The sequence below is a fragment of the Marmota marmota genome, unplaced genomic scaffold, assembly GCF_001458135.2.
Source record: "Marmota marmota marmota unplaced genomic scaffold, marMar, whole genome shotgun sequence".
NCBI classification, from domain to species: domain Eukaryota; kingdom Metazoa; phylum Chordata; class Mammalia; order Rodentia; family Sciuridae; genus Marmota; species Marmota marmota.
In genome coordinates, this window is record NW_026000026.1 from 73,738,393 (window position 1) to 73,759,684 (window position 21,292).

At 43.2% G+C, this 21,292-nt stretch overlaps 1 long non-coding RNA gene across 3 annotated transcripts in view; it reads left to right on the plus strand.

The window, feature by feature from the left end:
• Positions 1 to 21,292, plus strand: part of LOC125619113 — a 59,890-nt gene that overhangs the window by 30,053 nt on the left and 8,545 nt on the right. The window contains exons 3-5 of one of the 3 annotated variants that reach the window (XR_007350608.1): positions 11,699 to 11,774; positions 13,810 to 13,896; positions 18,994 to 20,850. This is a non-coding gene — a long non-coding RNA (uncharacterized LOC125619113). Of the gene's footprint in view, positions 1 to 11,698; positions 11,775 to 13,809; positions 13,897 to 18,993; positions 20,851 to 21,292 lie in introns of those variants that run through there. The other 2 variants (XR_007350609.1, XR_007350610.1) reach the window with 2 other exon arrangements.

The following is a 21,292-nucleotide window of genomic DNA, read 5'->3' on the forward strand; positions in this document are numbered from 1 at the left end:
GAAGGAGGAAGGAAAGGAAGGAAGGAAGGAAGGAAGGAAGGAAGGAAGGAAGGAAGGAAGGAAGGAAGGAAGGAAAGAAGGAAAGAAAGAAGAAAGGAAGGAAGGAAGGAAGAAAGAAAGAAAGGAAGAAAGAAAGGTGAAATGCTTTACCTTATTTATTAGTTTTTAAAAATATTGTGTCAGTTTTCTGTCCTCATCAGAAGGCAACTTTTAAAAACTACCCTTGAACTCAGAGGTGTCTCTTCCTTCCAGGTGAGCCTGATTGCTTGAAAAGCCCCCAGGCTGAGGCTTCAGAGTTAAGCAATGTGACTTCTACCACATGCCACTGTCCAAAGTAAATCAAAGACCATCCTGATACAAAGACTGGAAATCAGATCCAGTTCAGAGTTTGTTACCATATTTAATCTAGTTTCGCTGTAAATGTCTTCTATGCTTTTTTGGTTTAGCTGTTTTTGTTTGATTGTTTGTGGGGGTTCAGGGAGATTCAAAGGTTATACTACCACCACTGTCTTCCTAGAATCCTCCTTCTGAAAAATTCCTTATCAACTTCTTCATGGAACCAGCCTCATATAGACAAGGAATCCTCCAGCAGGTGAGGTGGTTATGACTTCTGCTGCTGCATGTTCTGCCCTTGAATCTTTGAGGACAGGAGGCCTTGACACCTCCCTGCTGCCCTGTCCATTTCAACCAGTATCTGTCTGTTCACTCTTTTCTGCCACTCCAAGTGACGGGCAGCAGTTCCTGCCTGGAGGCCTTTTTACCTCCAGGCAAATCAAGTTCTCAAATATATACCTGCTCTTGCCTCTCAACCCACACAAGCTGCAGTGGTCCACCCATTTACTAAACAGAGCCAAACTCTGATTGCTAGTTCAGGTTTCACTGGACATACTCAGACATTTAGAGAAACTCTCCCCATCCCAGATTGTATTACTCCTTCCCCATATTCTTTTCTGATATCTTCATGTATGGTGTCATGTCATAGATTTAAACCTTCAATCCATCTGGGATTTGTTTTGGTATATTATAAGAAGAACATGCCAGGTGCGGTGGCGAACAACTGTAATCCCAGTGGCTTGGGAAGCTGAGGCCGGAGGATCGCAAGTTCAAAGGCAGCCTCAGCAAAAGTGAGGGGCTAAGCAACTCAGTGAGACTCTGTCTCTAAATAAAATACAAAATAAGGCTGGGGATGTGGCTCAGTGGTTGAGTGCCCCTGAGTTTAATCCCCAGTACCAAAAAGAAGAAGAAGCAGGAGGAGGAGGAGGAGGAGGAAAGTTTTCCCCTAAATAATTTGACAGACTATATGTTGAAGAAGCTTTCCTTCTCCTATCAATTTGAAATAGCATTTTCTATTTCATTTGCTAAATTCTTACACACACACACACACACACACACACACACACAGGTCTGTCTCTGGGCTTTTCTCTCTGTTCTCTTCATCTACATGGCAGCTCCTATGTGGCAATTAACTGAAACACTATTAATGCCTTCATTTAGGATAGCAGTTTCACACATTGTAGTAGCAGATCCTCTCGTTCTCATTTCTTTTCCTCCCATGCACCCAGGATTTCTGGTTTCTCTCCTTGACCCAGCGCCTCCATCTCTGTTGGCTTCTCCCCTCCACCTACCAACAGGTTTGTGTCGTACTAGTTACAGATCAGCAGAGACCTGAGAGCCTGTCGTTGCCTCTAGCTGCCATGCTGCCCCTGTCGTAGGCCAAGATGGACTCTGCCGAAGGGTAAAGAGTATTGGGTTCTCACCCCGACCACTGGTGACATCCTAACTGCTAAGTGCAGGGAACACCTCATTCTTTTCTTGCTTGATTCTGGGCTGAACTAGATGGCTGGTCACTTTGCCCTTCTTGCAACCCACTCCTCACCCGTTCCTGCCGTGGCCTTTCTCGGGTCTCTCGGCCTGCTCCTTGTCAGGCTGCCCTCTGGCTTCTGCTCCTTGGTTGGCCCTGAACCCCTCCAGTGTTCCTGGAGTTCCAGGCCCAGCTCCCCTCACACTCTGATTTCATCTCTCCTGATGGCTTCAACCAAAAGATTTATTTTATGTTCCCAGCCCAGTGCTTTCCATATTTCCAGTTATCTTCTGTATGGCACCAGCAGGATGTCCTGTTCCAGGGTGTCAAGTTCGGAGCATCTCATCTTTCCCTACACACATATATATCTCAGTTAATGGCCTTACCATTCATCTGGTCTCCCGAGCAAGAAACCCGAGCCTCGTGTTCAGCCCCTTTCTCCCTCTCCCTTTCCTCCTGCCTTGAGAACAGTAGGAAACATGCTTTGCTTGGACTCCAATCCTGGCTCCACATCCCACTCACCACGTGGCCTGAGTGAGCTCCTTAACCTCCCACAGCCAACACTGGTGCTCCCTGAAATTGGCTTGCTGATGGTACCCATCTCAAAGGGCTGTTGGGAGGGATAAACGTGATAATGAGCATCTAACCCAGTTCTGATGCATCACTGGGGCTCTTCGAAGACTGGCTTCCTTCTTAATCAGTGACTTTAAATGTCCAAATGGGTCTTCCTTCCTCTTCATTCTTTCTGCTGACCTTCCCATTCTGGTCCTCTCACCTCTTGGCTGGACTATTCTAGCAGCCTCCCCACTGTCCCCCTTCCTCAGGTTTCATCCTCTTCCATTCTTCACTCGAGTGGGTTCTCTCTTCTTCTTTCCCACCTCTTCCTTACATCCAGGTCCATTTGTGACCCTAAAGGCATCAACTCCTCAGTGGACAAAGCCTATTTTTCTTGGCTTTCAGACCTCTCTGACTCCCCCTCCTTCCTTTTCGTACCTGTCCTGCGTGTTCCATGTGTCAGCTCTATCTAGCCTGTTATGTCTTGGTCATGCCGCCATATTTCTCCTCTTTCTCGCCTTTTCACAGGCTCAGTGTTTTGCCTACTCTCTTTCTTTCTCCTCCCCCATCCCAGCTCCGGACTCAGAATGCCAGCCGAGCTCCTCTGCATTATTCAAAGCCTAACACAGTCTCACCCCCTAGACTCCCTGAGTGATGGATGGCCCTTCCCAGTCAATGCACTCCATACTATAAAAATGCAAGAGACTCTGAAACACAGTTTATCTAATTATTTGCTTCTCATGCCTTCCTTCTTCCCACTCTCTACCTTCACTCCCAAATGACTGAGAACCTCCTTAAAGGAGCAGCAGATATCAAGAGCTTGGACTTCCTAGTTAGACTAGCTAGATTCAAATCCTGGTTTCACTGTTTATTCATTTGATGACATTGGGCAAGACCATTTATTTGAGCCTCAGTTTACTGATTTATAAAATGGAGACATTAATAGTACCTATCTTAATGATTACTTTGAGTATTAAAATAATTCATGTAAAATGTTTAACCTAGTCCTTGGCACATAGTAAATGTTCAATAGTGATTGCTACTATCATTGTTATTCTTTGTATTACTGTCATTATTATTGGGAGCAACAATGTCTCATTCATTTCAGATCCTCAGGGCATCACATGAACTGCCCATGATCCCCAGTATATATTACTATCTGAATCTTATAGTGGAGCACACTGAGGCACAGAGAAGAAGAACCATGTTCTACATCACTCAGCTAGTAACTGGTGGAGCAGGGTCTTGAGATTTCAGAAAAGGGGTTCAATACATGGAAGATCCAATCCTAGTGCCAGGTTACCCACCACTGGCACTGCGCCTTCTCAGTTCTGAATCTAGGACAATACCAAAACCAAGCACTACATCATAAGAAAATAAAATTGACCAGATTTGCAAGAATCATTACGCATATCTCTCTTAATGATTTCTTTCTTTTTAAAAATATTTTTAGCTGTAGATGGAAACAATGCCTTTATTTTGTTTATTTAGTTATGCGGTGCTGGGGATAGAACCCAGGGCCTCACACATGCTAGGCAAGTGGTCTACCATTGAACTCCAACCCCAGCCCCTTCTCTTAATGATTTCTGAGATGTGGAGGTTTCAGATAGTAGGGTGCTCTTTTAGGTAGCTAAAATTGAAGAGTTGAAAAGTATACAAGTCTTTGTTCCCTAATGTGCTGGGAGCAGAGTTCTGAAGGAGACACATCTTGAGAACTCGGTTTGCAGGGGCCTACACCGACTTAGCACTCTGCTGCTGCTTCAAGTTCAGGGTCACTATATAGTTCTGGAAATCTTTATAGAAATGGTTCCTGTTCTTGCTCCTTTACATGAATTCTTTCAGTTTTTTTTTTTTTTTTGAAGAGTCAGAGCCACTTTGCAGAAATAAATACTGAAAACAAAACAACCCTACTCCCCACCTGACCATAAATATATGAGCATAAACTCTGGTTGTGTAATTCAGGGCTTATTTGGCCTGACGTTAAATTATAAAGGAGTTTCGTGCAGGCATGGAAGTGCACACGAAGGGGGAACACATTCAATTCCCAATGGCCCAAAGGAAGCACCCTTACTCCCCAGCCAGAAGCTCTCCTGCTTGGTGCTGGTTTGAAAATATTGGCAGGCTGCAGCAAGGAGAGATGTGATTGCTTCCGTGCAAGTTGACAACTGAAGCCAGGAGGGAAGGAAGTGAGAGGAGAGGCCTGAGTGAGGCCGCAATTTCATTATGAATTCCTGCCTATTCTAAGCAGATTGTCCCCAAATTTGTCATTAAAAGTGCAATTTCCTCTTTGCAAACTATCATTCCAAGGACCCCAGGAAAGATGATGAGAACAGGAAGTGGGGTATCCAATTATTCATACCGATAATGAACTTGATTCTGTATTCATTATTTATGAATTCTGCATCTTGTTCAGTCTTTGTTTAGCAATAAAGTCAGTATTAATTTCCTCATTTGTGCATTAGTTCAATAGACGTTTATTGATTGCCCATTATGTGCAGATACCGTGCTGCTGGGTACGGGGCTTGTTGAAAGACCCTAGTGATGCCCTCTGGTGCTTCCATTCCACCAGAGAGGCAGATATTAAGCATCTCATTACAAGCCAAAGCTATGTAATTGTCAGGTTTGCTGTGGGCTCTGAAGAATCACAGGATACGATGAGAGCAGGTAACAGGAGGGGCTGACTGTGGTCAGAGTGTCAGGGAAGGCAAGCCTGGCAAAGGGGCATTTGAGTCCTGAGTTCAATGTCAACACCAAAAAAAAAAAAAGGGGGGGAAGGTAAAGAGGGGGGAATCTATCAAATATCTAGTAGGGGGCTGGGATTGTAGCTCAGTGGTAGAGCGCTTGCCTAGTACGTGTGAAGCACTGGATTCCATACTCAGCACCACATAAAAATAAATGAATAAAATAAAGGCATTGTGTCCATCTCCAAATAAATTTTTTTTAAATACCCAAAATAGGTACAAAAGGATGGAGAAGTGGTTCTTCCATGTATGATCAGGGAGCTATCTGCTTTAGAATCACTTGGGAAAATGTTTAAAATTCAGATTCTTGGACCCCACACCAGAGCACTGTAGAGACAGAAAAAAATGTATGAGTTTTTGTTAATGAAGTGATTTTTGGAAAGTTCTAGATAACCACAAGATGAGACACTGGTTGCCAGGAGAACTAGCCATGTGATAAGAGGGTTGGAAATTTTAGTATCACCTCCCAACTCAGGGAGGGGAGAGGAACTCAGGGTTGAATTGATCAGTACTGGCCAATGATTTAATCAATCGTGCCTACATAATGAAGCCTTCATAAAAAACTAAAAGGACTGGCTTTGGGGGTTTCCAGGCTGATGGATAAGAACTCATTCCTGTGCTAGAGATATCCAGGCCTCGTCTTTCCTCTGCCTGATCCTTTGTATCCTTTAAAATAACCTTTGTAATAACTAGGTTAACTTAAGTGACATGTTTCCCTGAGTTCTATGAGCTGCTCTAGCACATTAATCAAGCCTGAAGAGGGCATCTGTAGGTACCCTGATTTATAGCCAGTCAGTCGGAAGCATGCAGGTCACAACCTGGGGCTTGTGATTGACATCTGAAATAGAGGCAGTCTTGTGGATTGAACCCTTAAACTGAGGGATCTGATGCCATCTGCATGTAGAGAATATCATCATTGGATTGAATTAGAGGACTCTCGATGGTGTCTGCTGGAGAATTGCTTGGCATAGCGGGAAAATCCCACACACTTCTGCTGTCAGAAGTGGAGCGTTGAGTGACTGGGCAAGAGGAGGAAAAACACTTTGGATTTCAGTTTTTTCCTGTATCCTGAGTCCCAAAGCAAAGATGTGCTTAAAAAACGAATGGGTACATGTCAAAAAGACAGATGAGCTCGCCCAAAGTGGATCCCATTTTCCAAATTCAGGACAGTTTGAGTATCAGAAGAGTAATGACAGTGATGTTGATTGTGACACAGTTATGGTAACAAAAAAATAAAATACTGAGTTCAGAGTGGTGATTAAAAAGATGGTGGGGGGTGTGGCTAGTAGAGGAAACTTTTTTTTTTACAAAATGCCAATTAACTAAGGCAGGACTACCAAAGGAGGGAGGAAGGAAGACAGGGAGGGAAAAGAAAAAGAAAGCTGGATGGAGGGACAAAGGAAGAAGGAAGGACAAAGAAAGGAAGAAAAAAGGAAGGGAGGGAACGAATTATAGTGCACTGATGTTTCAGTCAACAATCAACTACGTATACAATGGTGGTTCCTTTAGATTGTCCAGAGACATTGTAGCTGTCTCCGTTTATGTAAGCACACTGCAATACTCACAAAGGAGGATGTCACCTAGCACGGGTTTCCCAGAATGTATGCCTGTTGTTAAGCAACGCATGACCGCAGTTGATGCAGACAGTGGCATTGTTGCCCGTTGAAACCCTTGGTCAGGGGCTGGAATGCAGCTCAGTGGTGGAGTGCATGCCTGGCAGGTGTGAAGGCCTGCATTCCAGCCCAGAATTGCAGAAAAGAAAAAAATATATACGGTTAAAGAATATTGGAAAATAAGATATTCACATAGTCTTAAAGATTGCTTATGTTAATATCACTTAACTTTATTATTATACAAAGGGAAAGTGTGTGCTATGGAACCAGGCCATGCAATATTATGCCTATCACTGAAATAATAGGTTTTGCAAAAGAAAAAGTTTATTCATGAGATGCCAGACTCGAGGAGACAAGAGACCCAAGTATCAAAATCTGCTTTTCCAAGAATAGGGCCTTTGGAGTATTTATGGAATGAAGAAATAGTGGTCAGAGGTGTGGGGAACAGTGGGTGAGGGGCGTAAAGAAAAGTGCAGTTATCAGTGGTCTGAGCACAAGTCATCAAACGTCATGGTTCTTAATAGGACACATGCCCAGAAAATGGGCATGTTGGCACCGTGACGGTGGACTTTTGACTCTCTGACGTCAGAAGGTTACGCATCTGATACTTGCACAGGTCCCAGTGAAGGGTCAGTGGTTTCAACGAGTTTAAGCTACAGAATTCCTGAAAACAACGTAGGCAGCCATTACCATGTGACCCATGTGTCAGAGGCGTTATCTACAATGAAGCTGACGGAGGACCAAGAGAGTGCAGTATACTGCTTTTAGCTACCTGAGCTCTGAAATTGTTGATGAAAACAAGCGACTAAAAGCAAGTAAAGCTAGAGGGTTCATTCAGTTTCTTCCTCAGTTTCCTGTGTGTTTCCAGTGGGAGATCTGGTAAATATCATCTAACCAACTGACCAAATTTAGCATCACCAACCATAAGACAATGTGATGTGTGCCTTCCAGAGTGATGCAATAGAAATACACAACCACTTTGGGGGATATTGTTGCCCAAATTGTCTAACCTGAATCAAATAATAGGAAGCACTCAGACAAATCTATGAAGACTTCTCCAAAACAACCTCTAATTTTCAAACCATTGAGCCTGTTATGATGGTGCAGCCTATAATCCCAGCTACTCAGGAGGTTGAGGCAGGAGGATTGTAAATTGAAAGTCAGCCTGTATAATTTAGCCAGACTCTGTCTCAAAATAAAAAATTAAAAGGGCTGGGGTTTGGCTTAGTAGTAGAGCCTTGCCTAGCATGTGTGAGGCTCTAGATTCCATCCTAATACCCCCCCCCAAAAAAAATTCTGTTATAAAAGATAAAAAGAAAAACAGTTGAGAAGAATGTCGTGAGACATGGATGAACATTCTAAAGTCAATGTTGTAGAATCTAGATTAAAGGAAACTAGAGACATAACAATTACATGCATTGTGTAGTTCTTGATTAGATTCCATTTCTCAAATTCAGGACAGTTTGAGTAAAAAATAAAAAATAAATAAAAAAAGCTGTGGAACAATCCAAGTGTCCATCAACCGATGCACCTACAAATTGTGACAGATCCATGCAATGAAATATTAATCAGTCAGAAATAGGAATGAAGTACAGATGCAAGAGTGAATCTTGAAAACAATGTGCTAAGGGAAAGAAGCCAGACAGAAAAAGAACACCTATTGTACAATTCCACTTCTAGGAAATGTCCAGAATAAGTAAATCCACAGCAACAGAAAGTAGATTAGTGTTGCCAAGAGCAGAGGGGAGAGGAGATGGGTGTGACTGTTAATGGGTATAGGATTTCTTTCTGCAATTATGAAAATATTTTGAAATCAGTGGTGACGATTGTATATGTGATGAATATATTAGAAACCTGAATTGCACACTTACATAGGGCAAATTTTATGATATGTGAATTATATGTAAAATTTAAAAAAAAATTGTAAAGGATATCAATCCATTGGGGAAATTTGAATGAAGTATCCATCAGTCACTATTTTTTCACTGTTAAATTTCTTGGATGTGATAGTGGTGTTGTGGAAATATTGAGAGATTATTTAAGGATGAAGTACTTAGGGATGATATTTGCACTTTTCTTTCAAATGGATCAGAAAGTAAAGTATTGGGAGAAAGCAAATGTTGCAATATTTTAATCATTGATGTTCTAGGTTAAAGATATACAAGGATTCATAGAATTATTTTAATTTTTTTGTAGCTTGAGCTATTCCAAAATGAAAATACTGGGAAAGGAGATCACTTATTGAGCATCTATAATATACCTAATAGACAATGGTAAATTCTGGTGGATTGTGACAAGAAAATTAGGAATATCGAGGCATTACCCTGTCTCCTGAGTGAATCCTCTGTGAAGAGTGAGTTGTTTGATTCCCTTAAACTTCTCTTAGGCCCACCAGCATCAGAGGGGGAGAGGCAGGCTGCTTGTCTTCCAGGAAAGTCATTCTGGGCTTGTGCTTGCTTCTGAACATACTGTCTGATGTCATAGTGTTGCTGAAAGCTTAGTTCTTGTCCCTGATGCCAATCCAATAATGAGGACAAGGTTTTGAGAAAAAAAAAAAAGGAAAAAGAAGGTTTATTGCTTTGCTAGCAAAGGAGAAACACAGGGGACTCCTGTCCCAGAGGCTGTGATTCTGCCCATCAGCAGGAACAGGAGGATTTTAAAGAGATGATTCAAAGGCTACATTCCACATGTTCTCTGTTGGAGTTGTAATCCACTTGTTAATTTGGGAGATGGTCATTTCTGAGATCTTCTGGTGCCACTCCCAAAGTCTGGATTACTTCCTTCCAATGGAGGGTGTATATTCAAGCATAGATAAATCTGCCAAGGATGGGGAAGAAAGGTAATGCTATTTCCTCTGAAATTAGTGATGGGGAGAGATTAGGAAGGAGCTGGGAGAGAGGAAGAGAAAGAAACATGTCCATTTAAAAAAAAAAATCAGTTGTAGTGGCAGAGCAGCAAAAGCTACATTCAAAGCATAAAGTGGACCACTGTTACAATAACATTTACAGGGAGCTCTTAAAATCTTCCAGAGAGGTTCTGGGGGTGTAGCTCAGTGTTAGAGCACTAGCCTAGCATTTGTGATGCCCTGGGTTTAATCCCCAGCACTGCAAAAAAAAAAAAAAAAAATCAATCAATCAATGCAATCTCTTAGAGAGTTAGTACTAACTTCATTAATAAAATTGAAGGGTAATGAGATGCAAGTTGGTTGAGGCTGAAGTGGGAGGGGCATGGGTGCCTTCAGTGGGGGAAGGCAGATGGTCAAGGCTTAAAACTCAGAGCACAGCCCATGAATTTCCGGTAAAAAACAGGAAGTGAGGTGAGCCTGTGCCCTAATCCCATTGCAGGCTCTGAACAGGCAAATGGGTTCATGGCAGCTTCTTTTTTGAGTTTCCAGCTGCTCCTGGCTAGTGGTTAGAGGAGCATAATCTCCCCTATTGCCCACCTACTCGCATTACCCCATGTAACCAAGGAATCATCATCCTCTGCCTAGCCCCTTTTTCTTTTTTGTCTCTGTGCCATTATTTTCCCTCAAGGATGCTTGGAGAGAACCTTACAGGGCTGAACTAACTAGTGTTTACTTTTGGACCGAGATTCGGGGTCTCAGTTTGGAGCAGGGCTGCGGGTGTGGAAATGGCCAAGCAGCAGCCACAACATAAGGAAGGTTTTGTGAGGCCAACTGGGGAGGGCGGGGAAGATTGGATTTCTGGTTCACCCCTGACCACTGGTGCCTTCTGTTTTTAAAACAGACGTGCTTCATCCTTCCCAGAGCAGGGGCCAAAGATGGGAACTTGAAAATGCAAAGTCCCAACTGGAGAAATTGGGCTGCAAGAGCTCAACGCCTGAAAAATATTGACTGTTTCTTTTTTTAAGCTAATATTCCAAATTTCTTATGAAAGTCAACTTAGACATCCAGGACACAGGAAACAAGGCAAGAGGCCACAGCCAACTGCCTCAGAGGACCCGGGACACTTTCTTAATAACATCCAGATGGTTCCACAGAAATTGTTAACATCTTGGAAAAAAAAAAAAAATCAGCTGCTGGAGAAATGAGATTCAAGTGGTTTAGGAAGGACAGCCTGGAGGAGAGTCCCCGGGGATAGAGAGTGGGCCTGAAATATAAGCCGATGTGGTGGGATTACGGCTTCCTATGGCAAGGCTGGTGGGCTGTGGGGAGTGGGGAGCGATCCAGGGCTTCTGTCAGAGCCTCCAGGCTGGCAGGGACACCTCCGCAGAACCGCCTTCTGAACATGTTAATCCATTCACTAGCCTGGATTTGCAATGACTTTTTATGCTTATATTTTATATTTATTATTGTTGCTTTTGTTTTAGAAAAGGACTATTTGCCTCCCAATTTACTGTCTGTATTTAGGTTCTGTAGACTCAGAGCTCAAGGTCAATAGATTTTAAGGGTTTATGGCAATGTTTAACCCTGAAAAAATTTACACATATAGGTTTTTATAATCATATAATATAACATTTATAATTCCATACAACAAAATATAAATGTATTTTCTAATATGTGAAAACTCTCAAAATTTAAATTAGTGAATACTAATTCAGTGCCACAGTAGATGACATCATGCCAACTCTATCAGTTGGTAGGTTTAGTGTTCACTGAAAGCTCTGTTGCTAGTATGCCTGAGGCCTTGGGTTCAATTCCTAGTACCACACACAAAAAAGACTTCAATGCATTTGAAAACAATGTGTAGGTTAGATTTTCTCACTTCCCAAGAAATATTTAGAACTCAGTTCCTCGGAGCCAAATAAATTTGGAAGGAAAATTTAAAAATCCTTCCCAGCTAGGTATAAAGCTCAGTGGTAGAGCATGTGCAGGGCTCCGGGTTTCATGGGCCCGGGTTTCATCCCCAGCACCATAGAAATAAACCAAACCTATGAACAAAATAAAAACCTATCCATAATTTTGCTGGGGAAAGAAGCATGTATCTTTAACATGCGATGTGAGAGCTTCACAAGGTGTTTACATCAAGCAGGGAGGAGCGGAGCCCGAGGTGAAGAGGCTGAGGGTCTACGGAGGCCTGACCGCAGTTCTGCTTTTCTGAAGAGGTATGTGTTTCTCCCTCTGTTCCCAGTTGCCTTCCCACAGGAAAAGGAAATGACTTGCTTGTGGAATGTAACTGCTTACACGCAAATCACTTGCTTGGAACTAAAAATGGAGGAGAGGGAAGCAATAGCTAGAGACTCGGGGTTTGATCAGCCTTCAGCAAACCTTAGAATTTATCATCTCCCATAACCTGACTCTCACCCAGGCCTCTTCCAAACCCAAGAGACATCTCCTGTCTGCCCCCAGCAGAGGAGGATTTCTCTCTTTGTCTGACTGTGACAGCAGGATGTTAGACCTGGTGAGGGCACATTGGTGGCCTTCCTTGCTATTCTCACATTCTAAATCAGGAAGCTTGCAGGAGTGGGGAATGAGCAGCAAGAATGTACACATCCCGGAACTCTCAGGCTGAAACGCCTGGGGTATTTAGTCCAAAAAATTCTGTGTATGGTGGGGGGCAGGGGTGGGAAGCAAGCAAGCTAGTACAGGAACCAGAATTTTCTCCAATAAGCAACATTACTGAAAGAAGACCAGAGAACCTGCCAGAACTGGTTATGGAGCATTAACCAGGTAAACTCATTAGATGGATCCATCTCTTCCTTTGGGAGAATATTGACATTTAAGCTTTGGCTTCTTGGGATTCCGCTGGAGGACTCTTCAGTGGAATGCAATGACTCCTTCCTTCCTCCCCAAACTGAAATCCGGGCTATTACAATTCCAAATGGACACGGAGTCCTGCCAAGTTTATAGGAAATTGGAATGACAGTGTGGGTTCCCACCACAAGGGATAGCAAAAGCTGAATGCCCAGAGAACAAGCAGCATTTCCCCCGTGGTTCCCAAACACGTCTATTTTTATTTTAAGGGGTTCTGTGTTTTCATTCAGTTTTAAGAACAGAGGAATCCATATGGAATCTTCACCAACTCTACTAAAATAAAAGCATGCAACTTCTCAGCAGCGTGCCGAAATAGCCACAAAGATTCAAGGGTAGGTCGGAAAGAACTGCAGACACTCACTTCTGAAGACCTGTGAGAAGTCATCAACTAATTTCTAATGAGTACCGTTTAGGCGCATGGCAGAGGACAATATCAACTGCTAACCCCATGCTACAGATCTTATCTCTGACAAAGTATAGCTTATCATTTTGTAGAAGTTATAAAGTAGCTGCTCTAAGACAAGCAGTTTATATTAATTTAAGATATAGGAAATATAAATGTATTTTATTTAAAGTGCAAGATTTTTCAGGTGGGGTCGGTTGGGGAAGAAGACTCATAGGTCTCCCTTACATAAAACAGTTACTTTTTCTTTTTTTTTTGGTACTGGGGGATTGAATCCAGGAGTGCTTTACCCCTGCCTTTTATTTTATTTTATTGGAAACAGGGTCTCCCTGAGTTGCTTAGGGCCTTGCTTTTGCTGAGGCTGGCTTTAAATCGATCCTCCTGTCTCAGCCTCCCAAGCCACTGGGATTACAGGTACATTTTTTAAAAAATTTTTTTCTTTTAATTTTTTTTAGTTGTCAATAGACCTTTTTAAAATTTATTTATATGCAGTGCTGAGAATCGAACCCAGGGCCTCACACGTGATAGGCAAGCACTGTACCACTGAGCCATAACCCGAGCCCATATAGGTACATTTTTATTGGTCATTTTCAATAAACTTTCTGTAAAACATATCTTATTTGTAATTACTTGAAATTATCGTATTCATTTATCTGTTTGCTTTTTTATGGTATTCTTCCCAGCTTCTTCAATTTCTACCTCTATCCCACTTTCAAGTGCTTCCCTGGCTTGATTCTATACTTTCAGAACTAGAATAGTGCCTGAGACAAAGTTGACCTTCAATAAATGATTTTTCCTCCTCATTTATCCAACAAATAATTTTTTTCTGTTCTTTAAAAAATGATAGTTATTTTAAAAAAGCACATTATACCCATTTGAGTGTTTTGTTATAGTCATTGCTATTTGTTTTGACTTAGAATGAACATTATCTGGGCAATGTGCAACATTGTTCATTTTAAAAATATTTATCCACTCTGTACCAGGCGGAGAAAAGCTGTATCTGTGGAACATACATTCCAGTGGGAAGGGAGACAGACAGTAAAAATCAACGCATATTCTGTCAAGCGAGGGTGAGTATTATGAAGAAACTGAAAGTAGAATAATGGGATTCTCAGTGAAGCTTCCTGAAGGATGTGACTTGAAGGATGCAGAGAGCCAGAGGAAAGGCAGCTGCAGTACTGAGTGCACAGGCCTGGCAGGGAGGCCGAGCTGAGTGAGCCAGAGAAGTTAGAGGAGGCTGTAGGAGGGACAGTCGGGGCCAGGGGCAGGCCAGGGAGGGTGTGGAGGCCTTAGGCAGACTTTGCCTTTTACTCCATGTGAAATGGGGAGGCCCCTTGAGGGACCAGTGACCCCTTTGGAAAGACTTCTGGCTGCCGTGGCAGGGAGACTGGGACACGTGGTTTGGGGGAGTCTCAGGACCAGATGGGAGGTCTGGAGTAATCTAGAACTAGGGAAAGTGATAACCTGGACTAGTGGAAATGGCGAGAACCTGTAATCTGGGTCCTAGTGGAAGTGATAAGATTCTGGATACGTTCTGAAGGCAGGGCCAATAGAATGTCCTGAGGGTTTGGGAGAGGGATGTCAGAGTTGGAGCCAGGGATGGCTCTGAGGCTTTCAGACAGAAAGAGCACTTTGCAGAATAATACCCTGGCCGGTTAGTGAGATGGAGAAGATTGTGGGAGAAGCAAACTTGGAGGGGACAAAAGAGTGGCTCTTGGGCCAGATGTGATGGTGCATGTCTGTAATCCCAGTGACTTGGAAGTGTGAGGCAGGAGAATTACAAGTTCCAGGGCAGTGTGGGCAACTTAGTGGAGATCCTGTCTCAAAATAAAGAATAAATAATATGGTCTGGGAATGTAGCTCAGTGGTAGAGTGCCCTGGGTTCAATCTCCAGTACCAAAATAACAATAGTCATAATAATAATAATAATAACAACAACAAGAACAATAAAAAAATAATGAGTAGATGTTGGATTGTGTTTGAGAGGCTTTGTTGGGGAGGCCAAGTAGGAATTGCATATATAAGGTTGAAAAGCAGCTTGAGACCTTCACTGGCAGGATGACCTCTGCACCCTGTCTAGAAGGGCCAAGAAGATGCATCCAGGTGAGGTCAGCATCAAGCTACACAAACACTGAACCTGAAGCCATCGCCAATCCCCAAGACCGAAGCAAGTCTACGTTGTCACTGGGAAGCCTGCTGACAAACTCTAAGATTCCGTCTCTCTGAGTAATCTTCAGGGGTCTCGTTTAGTCTGTTGTCTTTCTGCTAGTGCTCTTTTCTGCTATATCTGTACCCTACACTATTTATTGATTGGAGAACCATAAATTTGTTTTTAACAACATAAGAGGCCACAACATGGAGGTTTAACTTCAGAGTTTAAATTTGGCCTTTTACTAGTAACTGGAAGGCCTGCAGCCAAGGAAATATAAAAGAGCTCTCTCCCGTCCTCCTAATGAAGAATCTTCTTATGTCTGGGAGGACCTGACAGTAGATGATAGGTGAGCCAGGGCAGGGAGGTTTCAGGTCCCCTCTGAGCAGAGGTTAATAAACCGCCAGTCTAGTGGCTCTGAAGGTTGGTGACAGGCTTATCCTGGAATGCTTGAAAAGCCTGCCACATCAGCTCCGGAACAGGATCTAGTCCTTCCAAACCTTGGGAATCTCTGCAGCCACGATTCCTTTATGACTATTAACTCTACTATCCTCAGTCCCCAGTGACCTAGTATAATCACCGATGAATGAATTCCTTTTCCCTTGAACCTAAATCTGAAACCTCACGGGCCTTTCCCATAGCATAAATAGCATTCTATTCCTGTGCATATTGTCTCATTCACAGGAAATAGTGTCTGAATTACATCACAGACGAGTTCTACTGTATTCTGTTGACGTTTATTGTGGAACCATTGTGAGAATGACATGGTTCCTGTCCCCAGTAAGTTACTATATCCTATCCAATATGGTCAAGATTCTAAAGCCAGTGAAAGAGATGGGGACAGAGAGGTGAATGAAATTCCAGGATGTCTCAACATCCCTTCAAGGCCAATGCCTTAGCAACGCTTTTCTCTAAGTGTTTCCCTGAGCTCATGGATATGAGTAGATGGCAAAGCAGGATACTTGTACTTACCAATGCCATTTACTGAGAGGATGAGATGACAAACAAGCTTATTTTTAGTAAAGTTGGTGTGTAGAGAGGGCAGGTCTATTGGATCAGTGTTAGAGAAAACCAGTCCTCTCCTGGTGTCTGTCCTTTCCTTCTTTTGGTAGGAACAGAACTCCCAGTTTTAAGCTGAGCATGTAGCCACTTGGCCATAAGACTGAGTTCTTGCTGATGCAAATAGGTAAATTTGCCTAGTGGTAGCTCCTAGAGAGGCATTAGATGTGGGAGGCCATCCTCGCACGTGATTTGAATTACCTTCTTGGCTGGGCGAGAGGCACTTAGACACATCCTTGTGTCCAGAGCTAGGAGAAGCCGTCCTGGAGCTGGTTTAAAGGTAATTAGAGTCTGTCTCTTTAATTCAAAACTCCTTAAGGATTTCTCATGTACTGAACCTTCATTTATGAAGCCTGTGCTGGCCGCGGGCTAAAATTAGGTGTATACACATACTTTCTTTCTCAAGCCTTTCTCTGGCTTGCTGCCTGAAATGCAGGTGCCACTATCTTGGTCAAGACCATGCTTGATAGAATCATTGGAGCCAAGTAGCAGCTACCACACCCCGTTTCATATGAGAGAGAAACAAACTTTTATCTTACCCATTAGAGGGCTGTTAGTCTCCACAGCTGACCGTAATCCTGAGTCATACAGCTGTCTAAGTTTCCCTCCAGAGTGCCATTCTCAGCTGCTCTGAACAATGTGCCCATTCCTGCTGACAAGTCATGGAAGCTTGAGTTAGTCTAAGATACTGCAGTTATTGTCCAGGTCGTTCTCCATGAAAGCCGAATGTAGTAAGGCTCCCTTATGGCCGGATTATCAAAAAGGGGAAATAATGGAAGTGAACGTAGCTTGAGTTCGCATGTTCCCTTAGTGGCAAAGACTTGTCCCCCTATACACCACTGCCCTCTGCTTTTGTGTTTCTGTCACTTGGACTCTAGATGTAGATGAATGATGACCACAGAGTTTCTAAAGGCTGAGAGGAGTGTCTACCATTCCTTGAGGCTGGTTTTTATTTTTAGAGAAGTGACACATATAAAAATGTTCAAGCAATACAAAACCATGTGTAGTGAAATATGCTCTGTGTGCCCAGTCCTACCACCCGTAAGTCCCTACGTGAAAAGCTTTCAAGGTATTCCCTAGAGATTTTTCCATGTGTGGAGAGCCCCTTTTCAAAAAATAAGGTAGAATAAATTAAAAAATAAATATATATTGCCATTTATATAATATTTACTACATATAATCTCATTTTAAAATATAAATAAGCATATACTACATACTATAATATACTTTGCTTAAATGCAATCATACTTTTAAACATCTTTCCAAAATGGTGTATATGCATTGATTTCTATCAGACTGCACAGTACTGCATTGTGCAGTAGATGTAGCATAGTTTATTTAACCAGTTTCCTGTTAATGGACATTTGTTTGCAGAGTTTTGCTATTATAAACATTGCTGCAACAGATTTTCTTTCCCATACATCTGTGTGCCAACACATAGGTAGGAGAAAGCCATAGAACTGGAGTTGCTAGGTGAAATAGTGTGTATAAGCAGCTCCTTCTGCATTTTCAGTTAGTGTCCAGGCTGCTTTTAAACTCAGGTTCCCATTGGGAGCACAGCTGGACTTTAGTTTTGTTTCCTATTCACTTGTTTCTTTTGTTATTTGGGTTTCTATTCAGAAAGAGCATGGTATTTGACTTTTCAAAAGACAAATCAGAAGCAGGCGAGTGATCTGGTTTAGGATAATACTTTATTTGGGGCAAAAATTCCACTTTCTTGCTGAAAAGATGCTAGTAATTATTTTGAATTAAGGTATGGGCATAAGTTCTTGAGAAATGAGGAACCTAACTAATATCTTTGGGGGAAGAAGTTTCAGGAATACCATCTGCCAGACCCCAGACTCTAGAGAGACTATTCCACCACAAAGACAAAAGCGTCTTTGAATATTTTTGGAAATAAGAAGATACCTATAGAAGCGCTGGGAGAAGGTCCAAATTTAGGGCTCATTCAATACCTGTGGTATCTAACCTCACAGCCCTACATTTACCACTCCTCCTGTCTCCTCAAAATCTTTGCAGAAACCACCTTAGTAGGAGAAGTAGCAATGGAAGGGTTTGTGCATTCTCCCCCAAGCCCAGCTTGCTGCTGGACAGATGCTTAAAATGAAACTTTGGAATCTGTACATCTTTGTGTCCTTTTTGCCTCTGCTCTTTTAATGTTCTCATCCTCCCTAGACTCCTTCTAAATTAGACAACTTCCTGATACCGAAGAAGGACCAAGCAAGTTAGAGCATTTCCTTCTTACTGGCCAAAGGGCTGCATGGGAGCCTGAGTCCTGTCCTCTTTTCAGGTGACAGGCCTTGCTGGGCTTTCCTGTAGAGGCTGTCTTGGAAGTAGGTAGCACCCTCTCCTGGGCTAAATCCAAATGTTTTCTATCTGTCCTGAAGTCATCCAGGATAATAACCACATTTCCCTTTCTCTGGCAAGCTTTGCCCCATCACTGCCCCCTCCTGGCCCCTTCTATTTTTTATTTGAATGCCACACTATTCCTTCAAATCCAAAGGAGTAGCTTTGGAGATCCTAAGGAGCAGAAATTTATTTGAGTATTTCCTATGTGTAGACAAGGACATGATTGCAACTATAAAAAAATTAAAATAGAAGCTTGTAGTCAGTATAGATAGGGAATATGAAGAGTGAATAACTAAATGTAGATGAAATACTATTTTAAAGTTATCAGGCAACACAGGTGCTAGAGGATTCTCTGCACACGGTGGAGACCCTAGAGCAGGGAGGTGATGCTTGTTGCCTAGCAGTCTCTTCAGGACTTTGGGAAAGGAGTTGCCCAAAGGCAAGGTAGGTCCTCTCCCCTGGGAACTCTCTGGAAAGAGATGCATCTGAAGGTTCTTTTATTGAATGAGTTAACATAAAACTGAATGATTTGAACAATTTAAGCCTTTTAGGTTCTCCTACCACCTACCACCACCTTGTATGTTCTTTTTTTTTCTTTTTTCTTCACCAGATACTTGTTTCTCAATGGCGTTTGTACAACATGCAGGCATCTTAATGGAATCTTCTCAAGTCTACTTGGCACTCCATTTTCTATTTTACTGAGACCTTTCTTCTAACGGACTTTAAATGCTGCTTTAGTTACCTTTATCCACATGCTGACCAACATGGACATTTGTTCATTTTTATCTCATAAGACAAGGATCGTGTGCCTTTTCCTTGTTCAATTTTCAATGCAACAACAATAACAATAATAAAGCAGCTGTCACTTAGTCATTACCTGAAAGCAGCACATAATAATTTCACATTGTTTTATCCTATGCTCATATTTTCATAACGAGATTAAAAACTATATTATCCGTATTTTTACAAATGAGAAAATGAAGGTTCAGAGATATTACGTAACTTGCCCAAGTTACAAAGATGGGATCTGAACTTGCAAGTTTAAGTCCAAAGACCTCACTCTTGACCACTGTGGAGCTCTCTCTTTGTATTCTCAAGTAATTAATAATCATGCAATAATTCAGTGACTAAGGAGATCATCGTTTTAGTAGGTATAGTTCATTGCATGAAAATTAATGTGTGATGTGGGGCTTCACAAAATTGAGCTAGGAGGAAAGCACAGCATTCTCAGTGTCTTGGGGGTGCTTGTTAATGGAAGAGACTCTCAGGGCAGAATTTGCATACTCTAACAAAGCAAGCAACACTGACCCCCAGGGTCACATCCTCTCCGGTTGTTTCAGCAACAATCCCACCTTACAGAGGAAATGAGGAAAAATGAAATTAGTTGTCTGAGGCCACATAACTAGCAATTGGTGGAATCAGGATTTGATCATTTTTCTGGACTTCTCTCAGGTGGCCCTAGAGACCCTCAGATTTTCTTATAGACTCCCTGAATAGATAACATAACTAAAGTGGAGAGAAAAGGAGTGGCAAGGGTCTTCCAGGACTCTGTTAAATGGATCTGAAATGGACTTACAAGAGCCCACAAGAAGACAGCAGATATATTCATGTTTTTTTTCTTTTTCTTTTTGTGAGGTTGGAGATTGAACCCAGGGCCTTATGCATGGTAGACAAGTACTCTACCACTGGACTACTCCCCAATCCCTGCAAATATATTTGGAATTCAAGTCTATAAAATGCTATCTTCAGGGGCAAAAGTGGGTCTTGTAATTGTGAAGAACAAGGAGAAGGCAGTCCCTGTGTTTGGGTAGCAGTCTACTTTCCTCCAGTCCTATGTATAAAATAATGGGCCTGGCTGCTCTTATGAAAAATCTCCATAAACTATGTTTTCAAGTGGATTTGGAGTGTGAAGCTTTGGAGACAGAATGCCTAGGTTCAAATCTTGCCCTGCCACCCCTAGCTACACATCAGTGGCAAGTCAGTGAACCTGGCTAGGCCGGGAATCCTGTCGGGCTGTGTGAGTGGATGCAGGTGAAGCACGTGGCTGGAGTAAGCTTTGGTAACCCGGCTACAGTGACAACACCGCCAAGGGCCAGTCCAGCTGGACCGACAAGGCGCAGCCCCCATGATTTACAAAAAGGCACCGGGGAATTGTCTCCCTTCGCGTGTGAGCGTAAAATTCGCGGTCCCAAGTTGAACCCAAACGTGGAGGAACAAACACCTGGCCCCAAATATAATTTCCTCTTGCAGCTTATTGCGGCCCTGAGGAAATCGCCAGGGGAGGGCCCCGGAGTGCGGCGCGGCAGCCCCATAATTTCCAGAGCCCTTCTCCTCCACTGACACGTAATTGTCAGATTGTTTTATGAGAGCAGCTTCCTGCCCCCTTCCTGCCTGGCTTCCAAATGTGCTCATTCCAGAGGAAGCCTCACTTCTCCTCCTCGCCCTTAATCGCTCCTTTCCTGCCCGCCCCGAGCCCCGGGCTGGGGCGATTTCCTAAATCATTGGGAATTGGCTTCCAGCGCAGGCGCCCCGGGTGGGCTCCGGACCAGCTCGCGGGCCGTGACCCGGAGGTCAGAGATGTCTCGGTGGCGTTTGATGTCGCGCAGGGGCTCCCCCCACCGCCGCTCCTCTCCCTCCGCTCGGGAGCTGCGCCGCTCCTAAGATCCGCAGGAGCTGGGGGCGCTGAGTCCCCCGGCTCTGTCCCAGGGCTCTGTCCCCCGATGGGCGCGCAGCTGGGGCTGGCGACTGCGGGAGTCCTGCCTCGGTTTCCCGGGCCTGTTCGCTCAAACGGGAGCAGTTCCAGAATATTTCTGCCCCAGATTGAGCTCTCAAAGATTCATCCCAGAGACTCCTCCTGAGCATTTACCTTCTCTCCAAAGGCCGATTTTTTGAGGGGTGGGGGTGGGGGG